The sequence below is a fragment of the Nelumbo nucifera genome, chromosome 5 (assembly GCF_055504915.1).
Source record: "Nelumbo nucifera cultivar China Antique chromosome 5, China Antique-T2T, whole genome shotgun sequence".
NCBI classification, from domain to species: domain Eukaryota; kingdom Viridiplantae; phylum Streptophyta; class Magnoliopsida; order Proteales; family Nelumbonaceae; genus Nelumbo; species Nelumbo nucifera.
In genome coordinates, this window is record NC_142653.1 from 78,289,521 (window position 1) to 78,304,647 (window position 15,127).

Genomic DNA, 15,127 nt, shown 5'->3' on the forward strand with positions numbered 1-15,127 from the left:
TATGGAATTCAAGTATCACCGCATTAAGTATTATCAGCAACCAATACATCATTTGCAAATCAAAGTTTCAGAAATAACTGATGCGGTGCGATCCGGGCACTCCTAGCTGGCTGCTGACTGGCTCCTTGTTGGCAACGGACGACACCTGAGAAGATGGAAAAGAAGGATTCCCGGGGATTTACCCGGTGGGAATACTCCGATGCTCATGTCAGAACGTTTGGGAAGGAGAAAAGAAGAGTGCGAAAGCTAAGAGTGTAGGTCGCGCTTTATCACTATGCTCGAGAGATTAGCTCGCGAGCAAATATACTCAAGTTGAGAGTATGAGAGTGCGGAAGTATTCGAAAGTCTCCAGATCCCCCTTTCTTCTCTGTTTCAAGGGCTTTTATAGGGGCGCTCTTGTCAAATCAGGCATAACCGCCACTGGGCCCCTGCCACAGCCGTTACCTGCCGGGGCTGCGTAGGTGGCCGTTGCAACATACTCCTTGTTCGGATAGGTGACACGTCTTCAAAGGGCAGGCACGCCTTCACTTGCTGAGAGACGTGGGTGCAGACTGTCGAAAGGACAGGGACTGTGCCGTTAGTCAAGGGATGTGGCACAATCTTATTGGTACGGTCTGTCAGATAGAAGCTTCCTGAGAAACGTTCGTGTTGCTCACTTGCGAGCTACTTTGTAGTGAGCTTAGGAATACTTCGGGGTTACCCTTAGAATTGGTCTCTGGGACGACTTATCTGCTTAGGGGCTTGAGCGAGCTGGTTTCCCTAGTTCGCGAGCCAAAGTAGCCTCGGAATATCCCCTTTGGGGTAGCTCGGGGAACTCGGAGCTCGCGTTGTTGCGAGCTCCTTCTTCAGCGAGCTGCTTTATAGGCTCGTTACTTAGTCGTTACTAGGCTATAATGCTGAGCTGTTGCTCATGCTGAATCAGGTCCACGTGCCATCGTTTCATAGGTTGGGCCAAATCGTCCTCCATCAATAACAATTCACATTAATTGCGTAACATTAGCAGTGAGTGTATCATCACACATTCAAATGAATGTAATGCATTAAACACTGTGGTGTGCCCAGCTCTATTTATAACATTTTATTTAAATATTACTAAAACAAGTTTAGAGAGCTTTCATTCTCAGTATTATGTTAATAAAATGGTTCTCCAATTTCTTTTAGTTATAACAGCATATGAGGCATGAATGCCTCCAGTGCCCATTAAAACACTCAAAGCTTTGTGCATGTGAATGGACTTGTATGCTTGTTTTTTTTTTTGGTTTTTGTTTTTTCTTGATAGGTGCTTGGTTCCTTCAATTCTGTACGCTACCATTATCTTAATTGTTGCCTTTGTTTGTTATCAGCACTTTTCCAACTCCCAAGTTCTACCTTTGAGTAATGTGGAGGGATTGTGGGTATGTGTGCAAGATTGTCCTGGTTTTAGGTGTCATTGTTCAAGTCTTTGTGCATATGAATAGGATTTGATGATTGGTTCCATGATTCTCTCCACTACCACTATCTTTATTTCCATTGTTAGTTATCGCCTATGGTATCAGATGCAAAATGTACACAGAAATTGAAGTATTAAACACTAAAACCATCAATACCACTTGAATTAAAATGAGAATTCTATAATATAGTTATAACACTAGCTAAGTTGTATGGAGTAGTAATGGGCAGTAAAGAAACATGTCTAGAAATTGAGTATGGGAGAAATGCGAATGGTAAGATGGATGAGTGGAAAATCTAGAAGGGATAGGATCAGGAATGAAGTCATCCATAGGAACTTAGGAGTAGCTCCAATAAGTGATACAATGAGAAAGAATAGACTTATGGTTTGGTCACGTGCATAGAAGACCACCGACAGCTCCAATTAGAAGAAGTGATTTGTTACAAGTGGAAGGGGCTAGAAGAGCTAGGGATAGACCAGAAAAGACATGGGAATGATTTAAGCACTAATAATTTAACAGTGGTTATGACTTTAAATAGAATGGATTGGCAAAGCAGGATTCATGTAGCCCAATCCATATAGTTGGGATGATGATGATGATGACACCATAACCACCATCCCAGCTTCAATGGTCTACCTTTTAGCAGTGTTGGGGATTGTAGGTATATGCAAATGAATCTGGGATTCAATTGTTCGTATTTGAGCTTGAAGTTGAAGGGGATTGAAATGTTCTAATTGGGTGGTTAAAAGGTGAAAACTAAGTTTCTATATATAGCATGGGGGGTGTAAGATCCTTGGCTTCCGGATGGAATGCCTTGTTGAATTGGATCCTTAGAAGTACTGATTCTTCTGCCGATGGTCTTGCAATGGGCTACTAGGACTGATACATATCGGGAGTCTGATTTTGAAGGCAGATAATTGCACTAGCTGTTGCTTCTTGCCTGTTCTGTGGACTTGCAATCTGAATTCAATTAAGCATGTCAATTCCTTCTTGATCCATTACTAATTAATAAGTGGTGGTCATCATCAGATGGCGTCCATCTTTCTTTGATCAATATAAATGGTGTTCATCTTAGAAAAATGTAGTAATTAATATTGTTCTGCAGCACGCTAACTTTATTAAATAGTACAATGCACCCCCTATTTCCAAATCAAATTGCTTTGATGGGGCAACAAAGGAGAAGGAAAGGCACGCTAGCAGCTGCAAGTGGTTCCTTTGTTTAGGTTTATATGGAGGTTTTCAAGCCATACCATGAGAGTGCTTGAATTGCAGCCTTTTATTTTGATGCTGATTCAAAGAACTTGATTATGTAGTTCGGAATGAGTATTCTTGTTTATAGATTTGGCATAGTTGTGACCTACCTAGTTCATCAAAATGGATGTACTTATTTTGACCAATGTTGACAAATATCAAGTCTTATTTTTTAAATGAATATATACTTCTTTGTTGGGTCAGCATGGATAATTTACCTTCAATCCAGTGGGTATCTCCTTGATCAAGCCTTGGATACTTTTGAGCTGAAAAGTTTCATTGAATTTCTTATAGAACAGATAATCATTTAAGTTAGGACGCCCGTAAGGCAACAATGGCCATGGCCTTGAATCTTTAAAGAACACCTGGAAGACACCAATGGCTGTCTGCAGACAGCCTGGAGGTTCCATGGATACATGCAGCTGTAGCCGGCAAGAGAAAGTACTGTTTAGAAAACCAGACCAGACCAATGGGATGTGCCAGCTGAACCATGACCCGTGCACCTGGTTGGTTTGGGCATACCCCTAAAGCCGGAAGTCACAAAAAATCACCCAAAACCATCATCCTGGCCGGTTGAACCATAAAACCAGTGAACTGGTCCTGGTTTTAGAAATATTGGCCTTTTTTGTTTTTTTGTTTTTTTTAAATATAATGCAAACATCCGGAGGTTATGACCAAGGTTCAAAATATCAATACTCTCGATACGCCGGTAGGGGCGTATCGGGCGATATCGATAGTATGTTTTTAGCCTTTTTTTTTTTTTCAAAACCAGTTCAGGGGCCTGTTTAAAGCTCCTTTACCCCCTGAACCAGTCAGAACCCCGATACACCTGTAGGGGTGTATCGGGAAGCCACTGGCATGATATGTATTGGCCGATATGGGCTGATATGTATCGATACTTTGAACCTTGGTTATGACTTTGCGCCCTGATGTTTGATTATGGTGAACATTTTTTTTTTTTTAATTTTTGATTTGGGATACAATTTTGAGATCTATGTGCTTCCAGGGTGCTGTGTCCCATCATTTTTGCCAAAAAAAAAAGCCTCTTTCAGTCTTTTGGCATCAAATTTTAATTTTTAATATAAAAATTGAAGTTAAAATAAAAATGTATGTTCTAGCAGAATATATATATATATAATTAATATTATTATGGTTGCACCTCTAACCTGTGAACTTCCTTTTCTGGGTCAATGCCCAGTCTGATTCTCCAAAAATTGGAACATTGGAAAAAAGAGAAGACGAAACAGACAGTCCCAAAACCCGTATCCTAAGATATCATCACAGGTAAGTGTTTCTGTCCTATGACCAGGATAGATTCAAGGAGATATCAGAAATGTCGACAGAACTCAGAGGTCAGCGTTGGTACCGGTGTTCTTAACAGAACCTAGATCTCTATCCTTTGAATTTGCAGTGGTAAATGATTATGAGGGGGACCTATCAGACGCCGGTTTAGCAGAAATTGGAAATCTAATCGTGCTTGTCCAATGGAAAATCCCAGAGATGATTATATGAGAAAGAGCAAATTTCCAGCGAAGGTTCTCATAATAATCAAGAATTTCCGTAGATAAAGGGAGTGCTGCACAACTAATGAAGGCAATAATAAATAATGATCATCAAAAAAGGCCGTCTGATTTTTAAAGGTGATCACCTCCTTGATCTGTTATTAACTTATTATCAGGTGCAAGCAAAATTACACCCCCTCGACCTTGACATTAGGCTGTGTTTGGTTGCCATGCAAATAAATTTATATTGATGCAAAATCGTCAAATGATTTAAGTTTAAATTCTTACATATTTTTGTTTTAAAATTTAGCTTATTTTGCTTGATTGAAGTACAAATGAAGTGAATTAAGACATGAAATAAAATAAAATAAAATCTAAAATAAAATTAAACAAGAATTTGCGTTTTTTACATTTGCACTTTCATGCATTTGCACGAGTGCAAATAAATTTGCAAGGCAACCAAGCAAAGCCTTAAGGCTTAATTTAAAGAGTACAAATACAAATATGTACAGCGTACTTACAAAATAATAAAAATACAATGTTTTATATTTTACATATTTGTATTTGTGCTCCTTCCAAATTGAGCCTAAGAATATGTTTGTAAAGAATATAAATATAAATATGTAGAGTGTAAAATCTTATAGTTTGTATTTTTATATTTGTATTGACATATTTATATTTGTACTCTTTCCAAACCGATCCCAAGGGGCAAACATTATCCATAATGATACAAGTCTCCTTCCAAACAAAGCATTACTGATGCTACAGTGAGGTGTGCAAGTCCAACAATTGGCCACTGAGAAAACCTGGCTTGATAGTCAAGACAAACCAATGTTAGCTTAGGTGGTGTTTGGTACATGGTTCTGAAAGAGGGTTTTATGATTCAAAATCATATTAATGCCATCATCAAATAGAGACATTATGACTGGAGCCATATTCCTGTGTGAAGCAAACATAATTGCCATTACAAAATAGAGTGCAAAACTATGTATTTTGTAAGTTCAATTTGGAAGGAGTACAAATACAAATGTGTACAATGGAAATACATACAAAATAATACAAAATATAAGGTTTTACACTACATATTTGTATTTGTACTCCTTCCAAACTAAGCCTTAATGTTTCCGAATTGAGAAATCTATAAAAAGTTGTGTTAAAAAAAGGCTATTTTACTGGTTATGAAACTATCAATTGCTAGTTCTAGAACTGGAAATAACATATAGAACACTAGTTATGTTTGTGAACCAGGTAAAACACAAAAACAATTATGAACCAACCAAACACCCCCTTCATCAGCTTTGGATAAAAAATATCCAACCAACCTAAGAAATGCTATTTATACGGATTTTAGGGGTGCCTTTGTGTTCTAATATAAGAACCTCTCCTAGTCCTATCCTAATGTCGCCCTGTAACAACTGGTAAGTATGCTATTCCAGAAGATGAAGTATGCCATTAAAATATTATAGTATCGTCCTGTATCAATTCCTTGAACCATTTCAGAAGATAAGTTTGCCATGAAAATCTGAATTTAAAAAGAATACTCATCTCAACCCAAGAGCTAAGGAGACAATGGTCTTTAGCAGCAATAACAATAGGACCTACTCTCATTTAGCAATTTTGTCTAGTATGATTTGAATTTGGAGTCGAAGATCACACGAAATCCATAGCAATGGATAACCTGATCTAAGGAAGGTAGAAGAAACTCGGAAGTTGATATTGATCACTATGAACACTTAAATGGTGTTGTGACCAATATGACCATAGATTTGGTACCACAATGACTTCTACTAAATAAGAGGACAAATGTTTTTTGTTTATTCTCCATTTGGAAAGAGTAAAAATACAAATATGTAGAACGCAAAACCTTGTATTTTGTATTATTTAATACGTATTTGTACCCTTCCAAACTGAGCCTTAGGGAAAAATGACAAGCTTGACAAGTAGAGGATAAAAAAACAGGAAGAGGAAAGCAAGGTGATGAGGCCTATTCGGTCCAATTCTGAGATGTCACCGAGAAGCTTGAGCTTGGTCAGGTAGCTGTTTCCCAACAGGATTAGGGCTCATCGGTGAGCATGACACCTCTACCTTGCCTTTTACCCTTTGGTCCTTTCTTCATTGACATAGCCTCCTTTTACAGTCTGATGACCCTATGTTCACATAAATATTTAAGCATCGGAGGATACACCTCGGGATTCTGTCTTTACTGTAGGTGTCGTTAGAAGCTGCTTGGTTTGTACAACCTCCTTGGCTTATCTAGTTTCCAAACTCCTCCCTCTCTTTTATTTGTTACCTGGATTTCAATTGTAACAGATTGATGATGTTTGTGGGAATCAAATTGAGAAGCCTGATGACCATGGCTTCGAAGATTTGCACCCACATCAACAGGGATTCACATACCTTCTTTCACTCTTAGCAAGTCTCCATGGTTGCAAAGGACTAACTAGAAAACTGACCACAACCAAACCCTCCACAAGCGTTGCAAGAGAATGGACCGACATGCCACTCAGATACAATTCCAGACCATCCAACATGAACACCCTTTGATAGTCTCTAGGACCAGGATTGACTTGGTTACGGATGGGCACAATCACTCCTCAAAACTAAGTTGGAAGCCAAACATCAATTAAGAGCTTAATGACATGCGAGTTCGACTCTCAGCAATCAAGCAAGGAAGAAAGATGTGGTTCAACCTCGGGCAACAATTTTCTAAGGGCCTTCCATTCACTACATGCATCTGAGACGAGCTGCTGCCAACTAATTTCAAGATGCCAAACATACAGAAGAACTACGGTGGACATGGGAGACCCTATAGACAACTGGAGAACTTCAGGGCCCTCATGCTCTTTCATGGCTATAATGAGTTAATCATTTGCAGGGCCTTCCAAGCCATCCTCATGGGTGTAGCTTGGTAGTGGTTCTCCGACATGCAACCTAAATTGATTAGATCATGGGACCAGTTCACCAACATGCTTGTGAACCACTTCATCAATAACAGGAAATATAGGTAGACCTTGGCATCATCAATGACAAGGTTCAACATCAAGGCCCTGGAGGTGAGAGACCTCGACCCCACCCTTGTAGTGGCTACCCTCACTGATGATATAAGGAACTAAGAATTTGGTTTCTCCTTAGTGAAGAAGCCACCATAGAATATGTCTGACCTCCTCTACACCAAGAAGTATATCAATGTCGAGGAGATGCAAGCACCACCGAGAAATAGAAGATAAGTGATTGAATAGAAGGAAAAGAGATAGAGACAAAGGCAATCGTAGAGATAGAGACAGAAACAATTGTAGGAGGAGAACATCCCAAGTCGATGACTCAACCAAGTCCCCAAAGCTCCAAATTATGACCACTACACCCCCTTGAATGCTTTGTGGATGTGAATCTTGCTTGAAGTTCATGACAAACCCTTCCTCACATGGTTCAATAAGCTTAAGTCCAACTACAACAAGAGAGATCAAGGCAAATACTACAAGTTTCATTGAGGCCACAAGCACGACACCGAGTACTACTATTGCGCACCTGATCTTCTAGGGCTGCCTTGGTGGTTACATCTCAGGTGAGTGGTCCAGGGGAGATAGGCATAAAAAGTAATGGTAGTAGAGCAAGAACCCAAGCCGAAAAACTAGCTGATAGTTGGAGTCATAACTATCATCTTAGGGGATCGGCCTTAGAGGAAAGAGTGACTAAGCTCGGAGAACATATACTCAAAAGCTACAGATAGACAAATGGCCATTAAGGAAGTTACGGCCCAAGGATGTCATATCCTTTTCGATGAGGACCTAAAGGAGTCCAGGTCCCACATTATAATGTCTTGTTTTACTAACCATGGCATACTTTACTTTCTATTTGGATCTTAGTTGACACTAGTAGCTCGACGAATATCATCTTCTACGAGGCATTCAAGTAGATAAAGATCAGTAGAGAGTGCCTTCACCCCATTAGTACACCCCTAGTTGGCTTCATCGGAGACATAATCCAACAAGAAGGAAGGACCATGCTCCCTATAACCTGGAGAGCTACCATGTCGAGTTACTAGGATGGTAGAGTTCTTGGTCATCAAGGAACTCTCACAAGCCCTTAGCATGTTAAGGGCTTAATGTTGACTTACCACTTGACCATGAAGTTTTTGATTAACTATTATTACATGGAACTTCTACAAGGAGACCAAGTAACAATGAGACAATGCTATTTAAGTGCTCTCAAAGGCAAGACAAGCTCTCATGAGCCCTTATCCATTGACAATTTAGATCTCTACGACAAGCTTAGGGTCTAGTGTGTAGAACTAGTGGAAGAAGTTTTTGGCATCTTAAAGAGGTACAAGATGAAGCTAACTCTAATCAAGTACGCACTTGGGTCATCTTGTGCGAATTCCTTGGGTTCCTGGTAATGTCGAGATGTATAAAAGCAAACCTAGAGAAGATTAAATCCATCCTTGACATGCCCTTTCCTTAGATGCTAAGAAGTACAATGTTTGAGGAAGAAGACGGAACCTAGAAGCCATTCTACTACATTAGTAAGTTTCTATAGGATGTGGAGATGAGGTACCTAAACATTGAGAATGTTGTCTCTCCCTTGGTTTGCTTGACCGGAGAACTAAGGCCCTATTTCCAAGCACATAGCATCATAGTATTGACCAACTAAACTCATTGGCAAATTCTTTAGAAACCAAAGATGTTTGGTCGTTTGATTAAGTGAGCCATGGAACTTAGGGAGTTTGACATCCAATGCGAAACTCGGCAAATTCTTTGGTTGCACCAAACCAACTATTAAGTCATAACCTCACTCGCTTGGGTGTTCACATTGATGGGCCATCCAACCAGAAGGGGAGTGGTGCCAAACCCATCTTGCTTGGTCCAAACAACACTTCCCTAGAGTATTCCCTCCAGTTTGATTTCAAATCCTCCAATAAAGTAGAGTATGAGGCCTTGATACTTGGAATGGGGCTTGTCAAGAGGCACAGAGTAGACAAACTAGAAGGATCAGAAACCATCGATGGCCAAATACCTACAAAAGTTCCGAGGACTCATCAATAGCTTGGTTAATTTCACCTTGGAGCACATACCTAAGTTAGAAAATGTTTGAGCCAATGCTCCATCTAAACTAGCCAGCTCATCTTACTTCGACTTGGAAGGGAAGTGTACACTAAGACTAGGGCTGTCAGTGGGCCAGGTCCAACCTGATGGATCCGAATTGATTGGGCCGGTTCTGGTTCAGGGAACTAGAACTGATGAGTCGGATTTGGGTCCTGATATGGGGTCTCGATTACTATCGGTTTGGAATTGGTTCCACCTAGTCCCGTACCGATTCAAACATGACCCGATATATATAATGTATAATATATTAAATAAAAAATATATATATTATACATTTAATATATATATTAAACATAAATATTTATTTTTTATTTATTATAATCGGGTCTGTCAGGCCAAACTTGATTGTCCCGGGAACCTATCGGTTCGATTTGCGTTGCTCATTCATATGACTTGTATGATTCCGAGGTCTGCTAACAGTTTAGCAGATACTCTAGCAAGCATGAGTGTTAACAAGAATAAGTTAGATAGGGGAATACAGGGCATGGTGGAAAATTATGAGTCTAAAGCCTTTTACTGGTTTTGTATTCTCAGGCCCCAGGTTTAGCCTTATTTATAGTACATATGGAAATTTTGAGTTCATGTCTATCAATCATAATTTTAAACTAGTTTCAGGTTTGCTATGTGAGGCTCATGCAACTTAATGTGTTTAACTTATTTGAAGCTTATCAATTGAAGCAATAAACAATTTGCTTCAAGCTACAGTCCTATGTATAAGGTAGCTCTATTTAATTCATTCTTCATTTGTTTTATCAATCTAAAATTTTAAAACCAAAACATCTGTATAATGTCCTCATGTTAAAATGGAAAAAAAGAAGTAAAAGAGAAATATCTTGTGAAGATTTCCATATTGATGGACCTACATCGTATGAAATCCTTCATGAGGCCCTGAATCCTGAAGCTAAAAGCTTCTTCTAGTTATTGCAAAATGCTGAACAACCATTATATCTAGGATGTGATAAGTTAAGAAAGCTTTCTTTTATTATAAAATTAGTACAAATCAAGTGCATGTATGAGTAGTCTAACAAATCATTTGAGGATTTACTTAAGTTGTTGAGGATCATTGTCCCAGAGGGTGAGACATTACCAGTAAACTTCTATGAGACAAATAAGATTATCTAGGGAGTTGAGTTTCACTTATAGCAAGATTGATGCATGTCCATATGATTGCTAATTATACTAAAAGATAAATCTGAGGATGAGAAAAGTTCACAATGTCGAACTTTAAGGCTGTGTTTGGTTTAAAGGAAAAAGTAGGGAAAGGAAGGAAAAGGCAAGGAAACCTATACAAGGTTTGCAAATGTTTCCCTACCTTTCCCTACCTTTTCCTTCAAGCCAAACATAGCCTAAGGTGAAAAGAAAGTAATGATGGCTTTGATGATAAAGAAAGAGACTCAATTGCAAATAAAAATAAGATCCTTGCAAAGAGATTATGAAATTTCTCTTTAATTCCAAGGCTACAGTGGTTGTTTATGGAAGCACAAATAACAAAAAATATGAGATGACATGTAGAGGGTCCGACTCAAGATGGAATAATGAGACATCCAACAGATGACATGTAGTGGTTGTTTATGATTGTCACAATGTATGTCTTGGCCTATCATTAGATGGATTTAATTAATTTGGGAAGATGAGCATATCCCATAATACATGGCTAGTTATGTTGATACTTTATAAAATACCACCTTGGTTGTGCATGAAATCAACATAGTTTATTTTATTTTTGTTTATACCTGGTCTAATTGCTCTAGGTAATGATATTGATGTGTATTTTCAACTTTTAGTAGATGAACTTTAGATATCGTGGAATGTGGGAATCATCACATATGCTGCATCATTAAAAGAAAAATTTCAGTTATGTGTAGTCATGGTTTTACATGGAACATAGTCAATTCTTGAAAAGTGATCACAAAGTTAGGAGTGATAGAAAGAATGGAGAAAGACATATGTATGTGAATTAGATGCTAGTTGAGGTTAATAGAATTAAAGTTACATTTGGGAAAAAGAATAAAAAGCTAACTCGTTTAAAGAAAAAAAAAAGTCTAAAAAAATGACAAGCAACAAGAAGAGGAATTAGGGCAAAGCAAAGGGAGAAGCACTTGGGTTGGAAAAACACAATTGGTAAAAGAAAAGTATCTTCTTTAACTTACCATATTGGGTAAGTAATCTAGTGCACCACAATCTGGATGTTATGCACATTGAAAAGAATGTTTTAGACAACATTCTTGGGATTTTATTGAACATGGACGAAAAGATAAAAGATCACTTAAAAGCATACCTAGATCTTTGAGACACGAAGATTAGAGATTCACTTCATCCATAGAATATGCCATCTGATAAAACATATACTTGGCCCAGAGCATAGTGGGCATGTTTGAATGTTTGGATTTGGATAAACTCTATTAAAAGTTTGAGGCAAAAAGGAGAAAATGATATTTTAAAAATGGAGAATAACAAGTTACATAAGCAGGAGGAGAAGGAGCAAAGATAGATCAATTAAAGACACAACAAGACCAAATGTAGTTGGTCATGACTTTATTATTGGCTAATCTTGCTCAAAATGGAAGTATAAACTTGTCACATATGTTACGTAGACTAACTTTAGCATTGGAGATAATTTTTTCTTAATAAATAATTTAAAGTTTGAACTAAGTAGTTTTTTTAAGATCATGATTGATAAAATTATTTATACATTAAATTTTGCAAGGAAATAATATTGAGGGTGCTAATGCTTCTGAAAATTAAACAATAGGAGAACAAATCTGGTGAAAAGAAATTTTAACATTTTGTTGATACTTTAGAATTTTTAGATAAGGTTAAACTGTTCATTAGGCACAATTCATATGTTATTTACAACAATTTAAGATATTAATAACAAGAACTAATTGGATATTGACAATAATTTACAATTGTAATTAAATGCAATCAAGTGTAATTGGTGACAATGGGTAACAATTATTCATTGATATCTAATTTAACAACAGTCTATAATTACCGTTGCTAAAATTATTAAAGATTAACAATTAATTAGATTTTTGCCAACAATTGGCAACAATTACATGATTGTCTTTATTTCACTAATAATTGTTATAAAAGATGGTTATAAGCAATAATTGGTTAATTATTGCCTATGCTTTAGCTGCAATTGTTTCAACTTATATGGGTTACAATTGGGCAATTGTTGTGAAAATCACTTTTTGGCGGCAGTTTATACTGCGTCCAAGCCAGTGGTCCCAACGGTTCACTAAACACCACCCACTAATGAATGGTTGGACCGGGTCTCTAGAACGACGGTCTTTGTTTTCTAGGCCGGTGTCCATGACCTAGGGCGACACAACTATAGATGGTGGCCATTGAACCACTAACTCATGTCTATGCCGGCAATTCAACTAACGCCAACCTAGCTCATTTTTCTTGTAGTAATTGTTCCTAATAATATAATTTGGGCCATGACTGGATTTCATTGTTGTGGAAAAATAACCATAGGAGTAGTTATATTAACCATTGCTACAAGTCTTCATTAGCAATCGATTAATTGTATTTAAAAACTTTGAACCACATCACTTTTGACTACAATGAACTTGGTTGTAACTAAAACCTTTAGTATTGATTTTTAAGAATTTAGCAACAAGTTTGTGACTATTGCTAAAGGTCAACTTTTTTTAGTGGGGAGTGCTAGAGCCAAAATAGATTTAAACTACTAGATTAGGTAAGAAAAGGCTAGTAAAAGGATGTTAGAAACTTCAAAAAGCCTTATAGGAGTGACTCCAACTTGAAATAGTTGCAAGTAGGGAGAGTCCTTCCTAAGCTTTCCTCGTTAGAGCCATGATTTATGATTGAGACCTACAAAAGAAGTATACGAGGCCATGTATGATTTATATAGAAGTGCATGAATGAGCAATCAATATGCATTGATTTTGATATAAATCTTCATGCAAATCCAATCACCTTTTAGTGTATATGATCTAAAATGAAAATTGTTGACCTTATATTATTAGCACTAATTCTAGTTTCATTTGTCGAAAGCTCAATTCAATCTTGGTCTTCAAAACATAAGGCAAAAGTATTTTGATTCTTAGATGTGTGTGTGTGTGTCTAGGGGCTTGGAAGCTAAGTAGCCTTGACAAAACCCATGGAACACATTTGTGTCTTAAATGAAAACCTAGTGATACTAATTGATGCAGCGTGACGCACTCGACCGGACGACACAAGCACTGGACGATCGAGCGGCTTTGTTCGTGAAGCCTTACGTGAAGACTAGGCATATGCCTTGTTAGAGAGAGAAAAGGTGGCAAAAGAAAACTCTTGTGTGTATGCTCTATTAACTCAGAACAGGATTATTTATAATACATATGATAGACTTGTAGAATAACTAGGAGAGTTAAACTTGTGAAACAACTAAAACAACTAAAACAACTAAAACAACTGGGAACTGGACTTCTAGACATCTTCGAAATCTTCCTCAGGCTGCCTTTGATATCCACCGTCCGATAGCCACCATCCTCCAATGCTTATCCAATGTATGGTTGTTGGATCACGTAGGTCTCTAGACATGAGAGGCGTGAGCTGTCGTCGGTTGGTGAGCTGGTCCTCCATCATTCTCCCCCACTTGGAAAGAACTCGACCCCGAGTCATGATCGGGATATGCAAGTGTCGCTTCCGGTAAATAACGATGAAGATCTACAACATTAAATGTTTTGGAAATACCCATGTGAGCTGGCAAGTCCACTACGTAAGCATTGTCATTGATCTTCTTAAGGATCTTGTATGGGTTGTATTTTCGAGGCTGTAACTTGCTATGCTTCCCAACGGGTATGCGTTCTTTCCTTAAGAACACCATGACTTCATCACCGATGTCAAACACTTGGTACTTGCGATGCCTGTCAGCTGCAAGCTTATATTTTGCATTGGTCCTTTGAAGTTTCTGCTGTACTTCCTCCTGTATTGATTGGATCTGTCCTGCTAACTGCTCTGCTGAAGTACTAAGGCCGGGTACCTTGGGTAGCTTTACCAAGTCCAACGCATGGTTAGGTACCTTCATATAAACAATAGAAAACGGGGATCTACCTGTAGAGCTATGAACTGCGTTGTTGTAGGCAAACTTTGCTTGCGCTATGGCAAAATCCCACTGCTTCGGCCTCTCTCTGCAAATACTGCGGATCAAGTTACCTAGAGTTAAATTTACCACTCCTGTCTGTCCATCTGTTTGTGGATGAGCTGTACTGCTGAAATTTAATGATGAGTCAAATAGTCTCCACAAGGTCATCCAGAAGTGACTTAGGAACCTCGTATCTCGGTCCGACGTGATGGTCTTAGGTACCCCATATAAACGGACAATCTCTCTGAAAAATAGTTTGGCTGTCGCTGTTGCATCCGCGATCTTCTTGCATGGGAGGAAATGTGCCATCTTGGAGAACCGGTCAACCACCACAAAGACGAAGTCCATGTTTCTTGGAGTCTTCGGTAAGCCTAGCACGAAATCCATAGACAAGTCTTCCCAAATCGCAGTAGGAACAGGTAAAGGCATGTAGAGGCCAGTATTCTGGTTTGACCCTTAGCCGTCTGACATATGTAGCACCCACTCACGATAGTTGATAGCTATAAATATATAACCCTAGCAAGTGCACTAGTTATCAAGTAGTATAAAATATCGTTACCACGAGGATTTAACAAAATAAGTATTAGAACCACAGTCTTCCCTAATTATTTGGGCAACCGAAATTCAGAATTGAGCAAGGACTATTGAGAATAAAATTTAGCATAAGAAGGTAATCACTAATCGAATCTGCAAAGGATGGAATCGCTAGGGCTTTTGGTCCACCTAACCAATGCAATGAATATTTAT